Below are 12,187 nucleotides of genomic sequence, written 5' to 3'. Positions count from 1 at the left end.
TAGTTCCACAATCTGTGAAATTCTTACCTTAATCAGTAGTGGGCTGCTGCATGGAAGGTCCGGTGAGCAGTCCCAGTTGGAAAAACGGACATGCACATGCATCTCTGCATTCCTGACGCATGCAAGATTCAGCTTCTGCGCATGCGCAGGAAGTGAAACCTTGCTTGAGGATGCTTGCGCGTGCGAGATTTTGACAATTTTCAGCACTTTTTTGCTTCTGTGCATCCACGTAAATTGGCAAATTCTCCAATGCACTTGCAAGGAGAGTCCAAGATGGGTTATACTTCAGTCTGATTGGTAGGGACTGAGTTTTAATTTAAATAATTACTAGGCAGGCACCGCCTCCCCCCTTAGCCCTCCAGTCTAAAAAACTCAGTCGCAGTAAAGGGACGCCTGAGTTACCTCTCGAGTAAAATTATTGTATTTTTGCTGTTTATTTTGTATTGCACTAACCTCTGCATTTTATTTCCTTTTCCTTTAGGTGCAGACGGGGAATTATTGCCTCGGGCGGGCCTGGGTTCCAAACCTCCCGTGGGTTTCACCCAGTTGCCTGCAGCTCCTCCCTACCCAAACCACCCAGCACAGAGAGACTCCAACGAGCTGCCTTTATGGGTGCGGGAGTGAGCGCCCGGGTGACCTACCTCCGAGGTGGCACCCGGAGGACGAGGAAGTGGCTGACGCCTCGGGGGGTCCGTCCCCCCCTTGGCGAATAAGCCACCGGCCGAGCGTTGGCGCTTCTCTCCAGCGGCCGCGGGGGGGGAGGAAGCTACCCCCCCCCTTCCCCCGACGACGGCAGGCGAGAGCCGATCCAGCCAAGGGAAGCGGCGGATCGGCTCGAAAGGAGGATTCCAAGGCGATCGCAAGAGGCGGGAGGGGCCGGCTTCCCGCCCGCCGGTGAGGCTGCGATCAGTTGCCAGGGCAACGGCCCGCGGCCATCTTGGCTGCACTGACGCAGCAAAGGGCGGCAGCCATCTTGGGAAGGTCTGAAACCTCCCGGCTGCAGTTTCCCGCCCACAGGCTGCTGCGTTGCCATAGAAACCGGCCGGCGGCCATGTTGATGAGGTCGCCGGCTCGGAACTGAACTCAGCCACACCCCTTACCGAGGCTGACAGGGAGAGCACGCAGGCGCAGAGAGGAGCACTCCTGGCCTTTCGCTTTCATTTCTGAGAGACTGTCCTTGCTTACACGGGGCCCCGTGGACAACGCAAGAGTTTCAAACTAATATTATAAAATCGTGAGTGTTACCTGGGGGCATGGCTGACCAAGCAGCACAGGTTGGGGAGGAGACCACCCCTACTAGGCCCAGTACCCCCAAGGAGAAAGCCTCAAAGTCAAAATCCAAATCAACGTATAACCAGGGTCTTATCACCGGGGCACAACAACACCAGCAGGCCCCAGTGGGACTCCCTCCAATGAGGTCTAGAGACCCCTGGACGGCCCCTGCCACGCAATCCTTAATGGAATCCATGGAGGAGGAGGATGCCTACCGTGATGACTTCAGCGCAGCTGAGGATGACCTGTCCGGGGATGACCAGCCGCCGGAACAACCCACCTATACGGGCCTGTTCAAGTCTTCCCTCTTCAAGGTGCTCCTGAATAAGGCAAAGCTGACTATTGATCAGGCTGGTGAGAGCGGCCAAGCGGTGCCTCCGGAGGCATCCCAGCCAACAGGAGGCCTGTTTATCTTCCCTAAACAGGAGACCGTAAACATCCCGTCTTCCCACCTGTTCCTGGAGACCATTCAGCGACCGTGGGAAAATCCAGCAGCGGCTCAGGGCCCCTCCAACCTTGACCGTAAATTCTACACCTTTGACCAACAGATGGAGGAGCTGTTGGAATTCCCAGCCGTGGACAAGCCTGTAACGGGCCTTGTGTCTAACGCCCTAGTACCTTCTGAGTCGCAAGAAGGCCTGAAGGCTGAGGACAAGCGGGCAGAGAACGTGGCTCGCAGAACCCACCAGATGGCAGCCTGGGCCGTACGAGCCGCTTCGGCAGCCTCGTTTTTTAATAGGGCCATGCTCCTCTGGATTAAGGAGATCCAGGCTAGGGCCGACCCAGAGGACGGAAGACTCCGTCAGGACCTCAACAAACTGCTGGCGGCCACCGAATTTTCGGCGGATGCCACGGTCAACGCCGCCAAGTTCGCTTCACGAGCAATGGCCTCTTCTGTGGCCTCGCGCAGACTCATTTGGCTCCGCAGCTGGCAGGCGGATGTCAAGTCCAAGTGGAGTCTTGCCTCCGCCTCGTTCAAGGGGAAGAAGTTGTTCGGGGAGGTCCTTGACGATGTCCTGATCGAGGACAAGGATAAAAAGAAGGTGATGCCCAGGGCCAACAGACGGCAGGATAGGCGGTCCACCCCCTATCAACGACGCCAGCCCTTTCGAGCAGAGCCCTCCTCGTCCAACTCCCAGACAACGAGGCCGTACTTCCAGGGCTCCTTCAACCAGGGAGCCTTTAGGTCAGACAGGTCCTATCAGACGGACCGAGGCAGATCGTACCAGGGTCGCCGCCCCTTCAGAGGAGGTAACAGGGGCTTTAGGAAGAACAAGTGACTTTCAGAGAGACACCCCACTAGGCGGCAGACTGCGGTTCTTCCCCGACATCTGGAGAACCACAGCCGCAGACGCATGGGCGGTATCCACGGTTTCCCAGGGCCTGAGGATCGAATTCATCCGGCCTCCCCCCCATCGCTTCCTACCTTGCCGTACCCCGTCAGACTTTCAGAAGAGAAAACTCCTATGCCAAGAAGTATCTCACCTCCTAGAGATAGGGGCCATAGAGGAGGTACCCTTGGCCCAGCAAGGCAGGGGATTCTATTCGGCAATATTTCTTGTACCAAAATCCTCAGGAGGAGTGCGAATGATCCTCAATCTCCGACAGTTGAACCTCTACGTGAAATACCGGAGATTCAGAATGCACTCACTAAAAACTATTCTGGCCTCCATAAGACACAGAGATTTTATGACGTCAATAGACTTGAAAGAAGCCTACCTGCACGTTCCCATCTTCCCACATCACAGGCAATTCCTGCGATTTTACCTAGACGACAGACACTTCCAATACAGGGCGATGCCTTTTGGACTATCCTCCGCCCCCAGGACATTTACGAAATTACTGGACGTCCTCACGGCCAGTCTCAGACGACAGTCGGTACGCGTGATGGCGTATCTAGACGATATTGTCATTCTGTCGAGAACCAGAGAACAGGCATGCAGAGACGCTCAACTGACAATACAGACACTGCAAGACCATGGCTTTACAGTCAACTGGTCAAAGAGCCAACTAACACCCACACATCGGCTTGCCCACCTGGGCACCACTATAGACTCCAACCTGGGTGCGGTTTTCCTGTCCCAGGACAGACAAAGAACAATCAGGACTCTGATAAGAGAGCTGGGACCTCAGCAATATCCCACTCTTGCTCTTTTATCGAAAATCCTAGGAACCTTAGTTTCCTGCATAGATATAGTGCCATGGGCGAGACACCATTTACGCCCACTCCAATGGTTCCTGCTCCCCTATCAAAGGCAAAAGACCAGTCACTCTCTCAGGAGAGTCCCCCTCAGTACCAGAGTACGCACCTCCCTGCAATGGTGGAGGTCCCCTTCTCTGACCAAAGGATCCTTATTTCTGGACAAGGAGCTTATTACAATAACAACCGATGCCAGCTTGACAGGGTGGGGAGCACATCTCTCTTCACACATGGTTCAGGGACTCTGGGAGCCTCAAGACCTACAAGAGATCAATATAAATTTCCTAGAGTTGAAGGCTGTTTCATTGGCCCTCCACAGCCTTGCCCATCTAGTACGGGGTCAACATGTGCGCATCCTGACCGACAACGTTTCCACACGGTCCCACATCAACCGACAAGGGGGGAACACGGTCACGGAGATTAATGAAGGAATCAACATCACTCCTCAGATGGGCAGAAGGGAATCTAGCCTCGCTTTCAGCGGAACACATTTCCGGAGTAGAGAATGTGTGGGCGGACTGGCTCAGCCGCCAGACGCTCGACCCGGGCGAGTGGCGACTGGATCCCAGGATTTTCCAGGAGGTGGTAAGGAGATTTGGGGAACCAGTGATAGACTTGTTTGCAACAAACCTAAACACCCAACTTCCTCGCTTCTTCGCTCGATTTCCCAACCCGGGCGCGGAAGGGGTGGATGCCCTGACACTTCGATGGCCTCAAGGTCTTCTTTATGCGTTCCCTCCTCTGTCCATCCTCCCCAAAGTGATTCGGAAAATTCTGGAGGAGAGAGCAGAAGTGATACTGATAGCACCGTTTTGGCCCCGGCGCATCTGGTTCGCAGACCTAGTGCAACTGTCGAGGTCACCCAATTGGAGGATACCGGACCAACGGATCTCCCTGACACAGGGGTCCTTCTCTCATCCGGAGCCACAGTGGTGGCATCTAACCGTGTGGCGCTTGAGCGGGAATATCTAAAACGCCAGGCCCTACCGGACACAGTCATTGACACCATACAAGCCGCCCGTAGACCATCTACAAGGAATCTACCAGGCAACTTGGGCTACCTTCCATAAGTTCTGTGAGCAAAAGGAGGTAGATCCTCAGACGGCGTCGCCGCAGGTAATCTTATCATTCCTGCAAGCTGGCCTGGAAAAGGGCCTTGCCCCTAACACCTTACGCCGCCATGTTGCCGCTCTGGCCACCATCCTTTCCACAGACAGTTACCGTTCCCTTACCAGACATCCATGGATCAGGGATTTTCTGAAGGGAGCGACCAATCTCAAACCACCAGTGATTCATCGTTTTCCTTCCTGGGACCTCCCCTTGGTGTTGCACGCACTGACAGGTCCCCCCTTTGAACCTATCCGTCAGATATCGTTAAGGTTGTTGACCCTAAAGACCGCGTTCCTGGTTGCAATCACTTCAGCCAGGAGGGTTTCGGAGATTGCTGCCTTGTCAACAAGACCAGACCTTTGCCGCTTTGATCCCAACAGGGTAGTCCTTAGATTAGATCCGGCATTTATACCCAAGATAAACACGTCCTTTCACAGGACTCAGGATATCATCCTTCCGGACTTCTGTGCTCGTGGGACTCATCCGTCTATATTACGATGGCATAAGCTGGACGTAAGACGAGCCTTAAAGATTTACGTTCGAAGGACTAAGGATGTTAGAACGACAGAAGCCCTGTTCGTGTCCTTTGCCACCAGAACTATGGGCACTAAGGTGTCTTCTCAGACTATCAGCCGATGGTTGAGGGAATGTATTGCTGAGGCATACAGGACTAAGGGATCCCCAATTCCTTCGGGGATAACGGGACATTCTACTCGAAGTGCGGCAGCTTCATCGGCCTGGAGGACCCAGGCCTCGTTGGAGGACATATGTAGAGCAGCCACGTGGGCAGCTCCATCAACGTTTATCAAACATTATAGAATTGACTCCTTTGCTTCGGAGGAAGCAGCATTTGGGAGGAGGGTACTGCAAGGGGTATGTTCTTATGTGGAACCCCTGGTCTAGTCTTGCCCCTCCCTGTGATCGTAACTTGGGTATATCCCATCTTGGACTCTCCTTGCAAGTGCATTGGAGAAAGACCGTTGAACTTACCTGAACGGTCTTCTCGATGCACTGCAAGGAGAGTCCAAACCCTCCCGACTCTGAGACCAGGGTTTCTGTGGGGTTTGAGCTATATGGTTACAGTTTCATGTTGACAGTTCAATTGTTTAATAAATGTTTTTTGCTTTACTGCTCCTTCGCCTTACTTTAGACTGGAGGGCTAAGGGGGGAGGCGGTGCCTGCCTAGTAATTATTTAAATTAAAACTCAGTCCCTACCAATCAGACTGAAGTATAACCCATCTTGGACTCTCCTTGCAGTGCATCGAGAAGACCGTTCAGGTAAGTTCAACGGTCTATCTCTCACACACGGATATCCTCGCATGAGATTTTGCTTCCTGCACCTGCGCGGAAACCGAATCTCATACTGGCATATGTGCGCATGCCAGATGTGACTGCACCCATCACTGGGAGCTCATCAGTAGTGCCAGCAATTTATTTATTTATTTATTTGTTTATTCAATTTTATTTATTTAATTTTATTTAATTAATTTTATTTATTTATTTAATTTTATTTATTTATGTATTTATTTATTTAATTTTATTTATTTATTTATTCATCCATCCATCCATCCATTTATTTATTTATTTGATTTGTATGCCGCCCCTCTCCATAGACTCCGTAGCAATGGGCAGCCCTTCACTGCATAGTATTTAATTTCTTCTGAATAAGGAAAGTACAGTATTCCCTCGATTTTCGCGGGTTCGAACTTTGCGAAAAGTCTATACAGTAGTCCCTCACCTATCGCTGGTGTTACATTCCAGACCTGGCCGCGATAGGTGAAATCCGCGATGGGGAATTTATCGACTGATAGTACTTATTTAAGTATTTATATTGTAATTGTTTGGTAAGTTTTCATTGTTTTAAGTGTTTATAAACCCTTCCCACACAGTATTTATTTTAGATACAGTATTTAAATACAGTATTTACAATTTTAGATACAGTATATATTTTTTTTGAAAAACCTGCCGATTGAGTTTGGCGGGCTGTTTAAATCTGCCGATCGACTTCCTCAGAAACCCGCGATGAAGTGAAGCCGCAGTAGGTGAAGCGCGGTATAGCGAGGGACTACTGTACCACGGATTTTCAAAAATATTAATTAAAAAATACTTCGCAATTTTTCCCTCTATATCACGGTTTTTCCCGCCCGATGACATCATATGTCATCGCCAAACTTTTGTCCGCCTTTAATAAATATTTTTTTTAATAAACTTTAATAAATAACCATGGTGAGAAATAATCTAAATGGTTGCTAAGGGAATGGGAAATTGTAATTTAGGGGTTTAAAGTGTTAAGGGAAGGCTTGTGATACTGTTCATAGCCAAAAATAGTGTATTTACTTCCGCATCTCTACTTCGCAGAAATTCGACTTTCGTGGGCGGTCTCGGAACGCATCCCCCGCAAAAATCAAGGGAACACTAATAGATATTCTGTAATTGTATGTTTGTTAGAAAACTAAGGCTATGAGCAAAGTTTGGAATAATCCATTATTTTACGTAATAAATTTGGAATTCAAAACTCCTGATTTTATTTAATAGCTGTAGCCCAGAAGTATAACAGATTTTTTGTGTGTGTTTTTAAATGACGTGAAATAGTTTAATCAAAGCACGCTATAAAGGGGTGTATATATATTTTAAAAGAAACCATTGAATTCCATACTAAAAAAACCCATAACTTTTTTTATGTCAGAGAGCAGAGATTGAGTAAATGGATAAAACTGCACAAATAGCATCCAATTAAGTTTGATGCTGTTCCTTTTACTTCAGTGTGTCAGCTTTTATATGAAAACTAAACTTAGCTCATCTGATTAGTATGATCTGTTCACTGCAAGGAAGAAAAAAAGTATTATTTGAAAGACAATGATGGTTATTGTAAGTCTGCTTGTTCTCACAGCTCTTTTGTTATTAATCTGCTAATTAGATACTGCACATAGTTGAGATCTCATGTCCCCACCTATATCTGTACTAATCATGCCAGGGTTCCTCTTCATTTAACTCCATATGCACTTAATAGAAAATGCTTACGTTGAATTAATTAATACAAGAAATTATGACAGTATGCTATTTATTTCAAGTTATTTAAAAGCTGTAATTATGTTTTCTTTCTTATTTGTATCATATTTATTTGTATTATATATAATTGAAGAAAGAAATTCTACTTTTTTATACTTCCAGTCTATTTGGAAAACAAAAGGTATGCATATATTGTAATATTCACATACCTGCATGATGCATAGTCAGAGACCAGAATGAGAAAAAGGGAGTAGAATATTATCTTCACACAATACTGTTTAATTATCTTGCACCAAAATATTTCTGCATGATTTGTAATTTAGATTATCTTCCTGATATCTTGCAAATATCCTAAATATAATGGAACCTTTAAAACATATTGTCCCATTCATGTCCATACTAGTTAACAAGGTATCAATCTTTAACCACAAAAAAGAATGCAATAGAAGAATTTACCTTACCTCAGGGATCAGCAATCTGATCTCTTCCAATTGGTTTAGATTTCAACTCCCATCAACTGCATAGCCAATTTTAAAGGATGATGGGAGTTAATGTTCCCAAAAAGTTTGAGAAGTTATTTCACTCCCATTTCTCATTTAACACCTTTTTCCAGAACAGGCAGAGGGTTCAACAAAGGGAAGATTCACTCCTGCCTTATGTATTAATTTTAGTGTTAAAAATTGAATCCAATTGTAACCTTGGGTGGGGGGGGATGAACCAGAACTTTACAAAATATTCCATCTCTCTTTTGTCTAGTTTTCCTTTTAGTCCTTTTAGAAGCAATTAAAACTTCATTTAAATGAGTGAGTTGTATGTTAGAGAATTACCTCATATAAAAATAGTAAACCTAAAAGTGTTGAAAATTATGATGATAGTAACCTTTGTATGCAATGTGTATGTGTGTGTGTGTGTGTGTGTATCCAAAATGAAGTTACAGTTATCTAGATTATATATTTATTGTCATTTCAGAGAGTCCAGGGGAAATCTAGATTGGCAGCATACATTTGTCGTAGACTTGTATTCTATTTTTATGGATATTAGTAAGAGATCTGTCTGTAGCCGAGTCCAGCGTTTTATCTGAAATGTTACATTGTTTCCTGCTTGAGCAGGAGGTTGGACTAGAAGATCTCTAACTCTGTTAGAAACATAGAAACATAGAAGACTGATGCAGAAAAAGACCTCATGGTCCATCTAGTCTGCCCTTATACTATTTTCTGTATTTTATCTTAGGATGGATATATGTTTATCCAAGGCATGTTTAAATTCAGTTCCTGTGGATTTACCAACCACGTCTCCTGGAAGTTTGTTCCAAGGATCTACTACTCTTTCAGTAAAATAATATTTTCTCATGTTGCTTTTGATCTTTCCCCCAACTAACTTCAGATTGTGTCCCCTTGTTCTCGTGTTCACTTTCCTATTAAAAACACTTCCCTCCTGGACCTTATTTAACCCTTTAACATATTAAAATGTTTCGATCATTTCCCCCCTTTTCCTTCTGTCCTCCAGACTATACAGATTGAGTTCATTAAGTCTTTCCTGATACGTTTTATGCTTAAGACCTTCCACCATTCTTGTAGCCCGTCTTTGGACCCGTTTATTCTGTTATTCTGTTAAAATGCATAGCTTCAAATTACAGGTAGTCCTCGACTTAATAACATTTCATTTAATGATCATTCAAATTTCTGTCACTGATCTTTTTTACACTGCAGCATCTCGGTGGTAACAGGATCAAAATTCAGATGCTTGGCAAGTGGTTCATATTTTTGACTGTTGTATTCCAAAATCATGTGATCAGCTTTTGAGACCTTCTGACAAGCGAAGTCAATGGGGAAGCCAGATTCACTTAACAACCAGGTTGCTAATTTAACAAATGTAGTGTTTTAAGAACTAAATGCTTAACATCCATCCTAAGTGAAATGATTATTTTAATTCACTTCAAGACTTGAGATATCTACATATCATTTTAGTTAATAAAAAGATACTGTAAGCCAAGTGGCTAAAATGAGATGGTTCCATTTCACAGATTGGTCTGCTTTGCAGCTTAGTTTTGTTTTTTTTAAGTAATTCATTTATGTTTATTGACTCTCTAGAGATATCAGTATATAAAAAGACATTTGCAAACATTGAAAACCTCAAACTAATGAATTAGTTCACAATGGATTTGAATTTGATATCCCTGGAGAGGAACAACATAATTAATAGATTGTTTCAGGAAATGGATAGAAAATAAATAACATTCTTGGACACAACTGAGTTAAAACTGAACTTTCTTCAGGATGGAGTTGAGTTTTCTTTTCCATTAAATTCCTGGGTTGGCTAGTTTACAGGAATCATTGTGTTTTCATTGGCCGCTTGTTTGCCTGATAATGGAACTGCTATCACCAGTCCCTAAGTATAGCTAATGTATGTAATAGGAAGTGTGTCACTCTTTTAAATTAATGAATAAATAAATAAAATACAGTGGTATCTTTACTTACAAACTTAATTCGTTCAATGACCAGGTTCCCAAGTAGAAAAGTTTGTAAGAAGCAGCAATTTTTCCCATAGGAATCAATGTAAAAGCAAATAATGTGTGCAATTGGGGAAACCACAGGGAGGGTGAAGGCCCTGTTTCCTCCCAGGAGATTCCTAGAGAGGCCCCATGGAGGATTCTCCCTACCTTTTCCAGCCCTGTTTACTTCCAGGAGATTCCTAGAGAGGCCCCATGGAAGATTCTCCCCACCTTTTCCCCCCCAGGAGATTCCTAGAGAGGCCCCACAGAGGCTTCTCCTCACCTTTTCCGGCCTTGTTTTCCCCCAGGAGATTCCTAGAGAGGCCCCACAGAGGCTTCTCCTCGCCTTTTCCAGCCCTGTTTCCTCCCAGGAAATTCCTAGAGAGGCCCCATGGAGGATTCTCCCTACCTTTTCCTGTTACAGTTTTGGAGGTTTGTAAGTGGAAAATGATTCTTGAGAAGAGGCAAAAAAATCTTGAACACCCGGTTCTTATCTAGAAAAGTTCGTAAGTAGAGGTACCACTGTAAGTCTTTTTCACACTTTAATGCGAGCCTGGGGAAAGATGACTGCTCACATGGAAATGAAAGAGAAGATCAGCTGCTTTAATGAATATAAGAATGCCTATTCTCTTGTAAAATGGGGGGTGGGTGGGGAGTGAATAGCCCTGCTAAAAGCACTGAATTTGGTGATGTAGAAAATCCATTAGTAGTTTTACATCAAAGAGAGGGCTTAACCTAATCATTAACACAGGGGTGAAATGCTCTCAGTTAGCTCTTGACTGTGTTTCTTCGGAGACCCAGTCGTGAAGGGAGTGTGAGGCTCCGCCCACCCACCTGGTCGATGCCATTTGGGTTCTTTTACCCTCTGTGCATGCACAGAACCCAAATGGCTGCATCCAACAGGTTGGGCAAAGTCTCACCTCCCTTTGCGACTGGTTCGCTGATGACTCACAGGCACGAGCAAACTGGGACCATTTCAGCCCTGCATTAATAGTCCCAATTCTTAAGAGCTTCAGATTCAATAATATCATTGAATTGAAAAAACTAACCATAGCACATATATTTAGACCAGAGTTTCCCAACATTTCCAGTAAGGCGGAGGGGAGAGGAAATGGTTCCACATGAGTGCCAAGCAAGTGTGCACACATGCGCTCAGTTCCATTTGCCCAAAAGCGGGTTCGCACGCCTGCTGCTCATTCAAATGAGCGAGTGGGGTGTACGTGCATGCTTTTGCCTGCCACTTTCGAGGCCCAGTGCTGGGCTGGTGGTTTGGGACACTGATTTAGACTATGTAAATTATTTTATTTATTATTTTATTTATTAATCAAATGGTATACATTGCCCATATTACTGCCAAAGTGACTCTGACAGTTTACAAGTAGAAAACCCCCATTAAATCCTTACAACCACCACTCTGAGATCTCCATGTTAGTTGACAAAACCAACTCTTAATGCTCTCCTAGAAGGGGGCCAACCTCATTTCATGGGGCAATATAGAATAGAATAGAAAAGAATAGAATAGAATAGAATTCTTTATTGGCCAAGTGTGATGGGACACACAAGGAATTTGTCTTTGGTGAACATGCTCTCAGTGTACATAAAAGAAAATATACATTTGTGAAGAATCATGAGGTACAACAATGATTGTCATTCAGGAAATAACTGTTCTTGTGCCTGGTGGTCTTGGTGTGCAGTGCTCTGTAGCGACATTTTGAGGATAGGAGTTAAAACAGTTTATGTCCAGGATGCGCGAGGGTATATTTCACAGTCTTCTTTTTGACTCATGCAGTATACAGGTCTTCAATGGAAGGCAGGTTGGCAGCAATTGTTTTTTCTGCATTTCAGATTATCCTCTGAAGTCTGTGTCGGGCTTGTTGGGTTGCAGAACCAAATCAGACAGTTTATAGAGGTGCAGATGTTATAGGAGTAATAGCATACGTAATGGAGTAATACAGGAGTAATGGCAGAGAGGTTTCTCCTACCAATCATAATTCTTTAGCCAGTGGACTTCCTAACGTGTCCTTTCTGCCTGACTGGACTTTTTTAAAAAAAATGTACTTAGCATCAGCATTATCAACTTGAGATTCAGTTTGATGTAATGGCA

General features: G+C 45.1%; 1 protein-coding gene across 1 annotated transcript in view; it reads left to right on the top strand.

The window, feature by feature from the left end:
• The window catches only part of MPPED2 (metallophosphoesterase domain containing 2), a 174,949-nt gene that overhangs the window by 87,683 nt on the left and 75,079 nt on the right, over window positions 1–12,187 (top strand). The window lies entirely within an intron of this gene.

The sequence above is a fragment of the Erythrolamprus reginae genome, chromosome 1, assembly GCF_031021105.1.
Source record: "Erythrolamprus reginae isolate rEryReg1 chromosome 1, rEryReg1.hap1, whole genome shotgun sequence".
NCBI classification, from domain to species: Eukaryota; Metazoa; Chordata; class Lepidosauria; order Squamata; family Dipsadidae; genus Erythrolamprus; species Erythrolamprus reginae.
Note: the sequence above shows the minus strand (reverse complement) of the source record. Positions and strands in the feature narration are given on the sequence as shown.